Raw genomic sequence first — 6,000 nt, 5'->3', positions numbered from 1 at the left:
TATATATAAAATTTGATTTTGATTCTGAATACACCCACAAGTCTGAGTGTGGACAAATTTCCTAGGTTAAATGTTTTCCTACTATAGGCAATGGGCAAAACCCACCTGGAAGTCAATTGGGGCCCATGTATGTGCATCCCCTTGGTCCTAGGAAGGTATCTGAAGTGACTGAGTAAATACATGAATGTCCTTCTGATGGGACTCATTACTGCACAGGAGCTAAGGTGAGCCTTTGGGTCATGGGAGAAGTCCTCTACATCTTCTAGTGAAATGTGCACCTATGATTTTGGATATGTCTTCAGGTCAATTTGGGACTAGATAGAGGCCTTTTGTTTTTCCTCAGGCCTTTGGACTGGGACTGAATGATACCAACTGTCCTGTGTCTCCAGCTTGCAGGTGTAGGTCGCTCAACCTCTCAACCTCCATAATCATGTGAGCCAGTTCCTTATAACAAAATCCCTTGAGATACATAGATGCAGATATTTCCTATTGGAAGTTTCTCTGGAGAACCCTGTCTAATCCAAACCTCAAGAAGCCTTCTCTCATCTAGGTTGATGGCTTGTGTAAATAAAATTGATGAAAAACAAAACAAAACAAAAACCAACATTCAAAAATGTCTTCCATGTCCTCTGCATGGGGAGAAGTCTACCACCTCATAGCCATCTGTATAATTCCTTCAAACCCCAGTTCTTTGTGTTCTTTGACCCCTCTATCTTTCTCTCTTTTCATAGCCAGGATAAAGCATACTTTATCATAAACATAAACATAACTTCTGAATTTGGATATATACTATGCCTGCATAGATCTACTGAGTACCCATCCCAGGCTCAAGAAGTCATCCATCACTAAGACCCAAATAGCACTCAGGCTCTGAAGGTGACTTCTACCTGCCATTCCAACAAGCACATAGCATTCTTCATTGACTCCACACAGTGACCATTTAGAATATTTATATGTTCTGAAATCCAATATAATTTTTACCTTGGCTATGAGGCTTATAGATTTTTCTGAACTTTACTGGTCAACCTGCCCTCATGATATAACCTTTTGTAACAAACCATTTGATTATGAGATATGCTCAAAGAACAGATATCAGTTTTCTATAAATGAAGATTCCCCTTTTAATCTGCAGCTTTTGACATGCCAATCAAAGATCCCCAACTACTTGAGTTTTTGTGAGTATGTCATGATAGAAGTGAACAGTCAGTGGAGAGCACATCAAGCTCACACCTATTTGAGACCAAGCCATTCTATTTATATTGCTTCTTTTTTAAATTATACATGGCAGTAGAATCCATTTTGATATAATTGTACAAGCATGGAATATATCTTATTCCAGATAAGAGATATTCTGAATACACCCACAAGTCTGAGTGTGTGGAGTGAGTGGGATTCACTATGGTGTATTCAAATTAGTACCTGGGAAAAATATTTCTGATTCATTCCACTATCTTTCCTTTTTTTAACCCCCTTTAATTCACTTTTGTCTAATCTACTGAATATCTATTCTTCCCCTCTTCCACCTTATTATGGGTTAGCTTCTGCATATCAGCAAAAATATTTGACCTTTTTGGTTTTCTGAGATTCACTTATTTCACTAAGCATGATGGTTTCCAGGTCTTCCATTTACTTGTAAATGTCATAAAGTTATTCTTCTTTATAGCTAAATAATATTCCATTGTGTAAATATACCACAATTTATTTATCCATTCATCTGTTGAAGGGCATCTAGGTTGGTTCCATAGCTTAACTATTATAAACATTGATGTCACTCTACAATGCCAATTTTAAGTCCTTTGGGTATAAACTGAGGAGTGGGATAACTGGGTCAAATGATGGTTCCATTCCAGGTTTTATGAGGAATCTCCATACCACTTTTCCAGAGTGGTTGCACCAATTTGCAGTCCCACCAACAATGTATGAGTGCACTGTTTCCCCTACATTCTCACCAACATTTATTGTTACTTGTATTGTTGATTGTTGCCATCATGGAGTGAGATAAAATCGCAAAGTAGTTTTAATTTACATTTCTCTAATTGCCAGAGATATTGAACATTTTTTCATTTATTTGTTAACCATTCTTATTTCTTCTTCTGTGAAGTGTCTGTTCAGTTCCTTAGTCCATTTATTGATTGGGTTATTTGCTTTTTTGGTGTTAAATTTTTTGAGTTCTTTATACATCCTATAAATTAATGCTTTATCTGAGGTGCAGGTGGCAAAGATTTTCTCCCATTCTGCAGGCTCTCTCTTCACATTATTGATTGTCTCCTTTGCTGAGAAGAAGCTTTTTAGTTTGATGCCATCATATTTGTTGATTTTTAATTTTACTTCTTGTACTTTAGGAGTATTGTTGAGGAAGTCGGTTCCTAAGCTGACATATTGAAGTGTTGGGCCTATATTTTCTTCTAGTAGGTGCAGGGTTTCTGGTCTAATTTCTATGCTTTTATCCACTTTGAGTTGAGTTTTGTGCAGGGTGAGGGAGAGGGGTTAAATTTCATTCTGCTACATATGTATTTCCAGTTTTCCCAGCACCATTTATTGAAGAGGCTATCTTTTCTCCAAAGCCTATTTTTAGTGCTTTTATTAAGTATGTTTATGTGTGTTTGTCTCTGTTTTCTATTCTGTTCTATTGGTCTTCATATCTATTTTGGTACCAATACCATGCTGTTTTTTTGCTATAATTCTGTAGTATAACTTAAGGTCTGGTATTGTAATGCCATCAGCTTCACTTTTCTTGTTAAGAAATAGCTTTGGCTATTCTGGGCCTCTTATTTTTTTCAAATAAATTTCATGACTGCCTTTTCTATTTCCATGAAGAACTTCATTAAAATTTTGATGGGAATTGCATTGAATCTGTATAGCATTTTTGGTAATATGGCCTTTTTGACAATACGAATTCTGCTAATCCAAGAACATGACAGGTCTTTCCATCTTCTAAGGTCTTCCTCTATTGCTTTCTTTAGTGTTCTATATTCTTCATTGTAGAGGTCCTTCACCTCTTTTATTAGACTGATTCTAAGGGTTTTTTTGTTTTGTTTTGTTTTTTGTTTTGAGGCTATTCTGAATGGAATGGATTTCCTAATTTCTCTTTTAGATGTTGGAGTATAGAAACACACTTGATTTCTGGGTGTTAATTTTGTGTCTTGCCGAGCTATACAGGCTACCAGAGAAAATTTCAGGAAACAATTAATAGTCTAACTATGTGCTGTGGTGGTAAGACCTGGTTTTCAGGACTTTGCAGGCAGCACCTGCATAGCACAAGACCCATTTTCAGTGCTTAATAACAGAGTTATTTTTATGGTTTAGATGTGAGGTGTCCCCTAAAAGCTCATGTGTGAGACAAGAGCTTTAACCCAATCCGTGAATTAATCACCTGATGGGATTGATTCAGTGGTGACTGAAGGCAGGTGGGGTGTGGCTGGAGGAGATGGGGCATTGGGGGTGTGGCTTTGGGGTATGTATTTGTATCTGGTGAGTGGGATTGCTCTCTATGCTTCCTGATCATCATCTGAGCTGCTTCCCTCTTCCATACTCTTCTTCCGTGATGTTCTACCTCACATGGAGCCCTGAGGCATGGAGCCCACTGTCTATGGATTCAGACCTCTGAAACCAGCCCCCAAATAAACTTTTTCTCCTCTACCATTATGCTGGTTGGGTCCTTTAGTCACAGCAGTGAAGAAGCTGACTAAAGCAGTTTTGATCCTTTTAATTTCCTTTGGTTATTATTTTTTTAATTTTTTTTTAAAGTTGGAGATAGACACAATATCTTTATTTATTTCTTTCTATGTGGTGGTGGGGATCGAACCCAGTGCCTCACACTTGCGAGGCAGGCACTGTACCACTGAGCTACAGCCCCCAGCCCTTCCTTTGGTTATTCTCATCACCCCTTACCAGGCACACTGTAAGTACATCACTTTCTGTTACAAGAGGGACTTTAGAGCATAGATATTCCAATATAAAATCTTTCCCATTTAAGCACTAAATATTTCAACGTGTGCATTTTACTATTGGGCCACCAATCTATTATTTTAAAATTTAAAATTTACAGTGTATATTACCACAAAAAGAAGGAATATTATTGTAAATGGGGCTCAGATATTTAAGCTCTCCAGGGTCCATTTCTGCCCACAAAGTTCTGAGTGACATGGATTCTCTGGTGGACATTTATCAAATTTACTGAGTCAGAGAAAAGGCTTATATCTCAGTGAGCTGACTGCATTTCAACAGCTTCCCCTGGAGCCAAGTTTCCTCACAACCTTTTCAATAAAACATTCCAGCGGCAGTCTTATTTATTTCTCTCCTTCCCACATACTCAGGCTTCTTGAGAAAATGGCTTCACATTCGCTACTTCTAGTTCCTCACCTCCTGTGTTAGTTACAGTACAGGCTAAGTAAGCTGCTGTGACAAAGAGATCGGAAAATACAAGAGCTTATGTAATTCAGGGTGTCTTTTTTTTTTTAAAATCATAGCATTCCTGAGGTGAGTGGTCCAGCCTTGCCAGGTGGTGTGGTCCATTTAGAAATGCAGTTATGCAAATTCTTTTTATCCCCAGGCTTCTCCAAGCCCTAGAGCATAGTCCTCAACTCAGTGATGAGAGGAGCATGTGCATATTACAAAGTAATATGCAAAAAGAAGGAATGATGATAAATGGAACTTGAGTATTTAACCCCTCCTGGGTCCATCCTCTGCCCCTGAAGTTCTGAGTAACTTGGATTCTCTGGTGGATAGTCAGCAACCACTTTACCTGAGCAACTACCTAGCAGAATAGGGTTGCCATTAGGTGGAGTGGGAAGAGGACAGAGATGAGGAGCTGGCTTTGCACTGTTACATTTGAGCTGGCAGTGACACATCCAAGGAAAGAGGAGTAGGTGGTTAGAGAAACAATTGGGAGTTCAAAGGAGAATTCCAGGCTCCAGATATTGTTCTTGGCATACCCCCCACCCCACCCCCAGCCAAAAAACAAGCAGAAAGGATAATGCTGAAAGCAGAAAAGGACACTTAAATCCATGTGGCATATTAGGAAGGCGAAGTGAGATCCAGCATCTCAGCCCTGTCTTTGGGGTGCCGATGTGAGTTGAGACTGAAATAGAGGAAGAATTGGGGTGGGGGTGGTGAGAGGCTTGAATTGTTGAGCAGTCTCTGTCCAGCTATGGCCTGGGTGATCATTCTCTCGGCTCTGGTTCTGCAAGGTGGCTTGAGAGACATCTTTGTCACTGGAGGGGGAAGCTTCCTCTTGCTGCTCAGGGTGTGTATCCATCAGGCCTGGGATCCTGGAAGGGGGCAGGCAGCTCAGCTCCCATGAGACATTGCTCCTGCTGTTTCTGGAAGGTGTCCGTCAATGACTGAAGACTTCTAGGCCCCACTCCAGGGCTCTGAAACAGGACACAGCAAATCATGCCCCAGTCTTAGAGGGGGCTTACATAAGTGAGTACATTTGGGGCTAATAAACCATGTATTCGCTGTTTTTAAATGAATGTTTCTTAAATGGTTAATATGCCTATGAGCAGAACTGAGCAGATCACAAAGTTTTAAGGTAATAAATGAGATTAGATATGAAATGAAGACAGAGATGTCAAGCTTTATCCTGCTTTTAGTTGCCTATGGGGCACATGCAGGCTTAAGAGAGGAGTCTCTGCTTGTAGCAAAGGAGGCCTCTCTGAGTCCCTGTTACAATACCATCTGAGGAGTCATCAGTCACAGGCTTTGATGAGATCGACAAGGGACTGAGCAGGTACCAAAAATAAAAAGGAAAAAGAAAAGGATCAAGACTGAGCCCTGGGTCATTCCAAAATGTGAAGGCTGGGAACATGAAGAAGAATCAGAGAATAAAGGGGGAAACTAGTAAGGTCCAGGAAAATCAAGAGAGTGTGGTCTCTTCAGAGCCCAGGAAAGAGCATGCATTCCAAAGGAGGGGTACCAGCTTGCTTGTGAACCTGGTAAGGTGAGCACTGAGATGAGATGAGAAGATTTTGCCTCTAGTGCAACATTATCTTCAGAGCT

Source organism: Marmota marmota, unplaced genomic scaffold (genome assembly GCF_001458135.2).
Source record: "Marmota marmota marmota unplaced genomic scaffold, marMar, whole genome shotgun sequence".
NCBI lineage: Eukaryota > Metazoa > Chordata > Mammalia > Rodentia > Sciuridae > Marmota > Marmota marmota.
The sequence above is the reverse complement of the archived record's forward strand: the minus strand, read 5'-3'. Positions refer to the sequence as shown.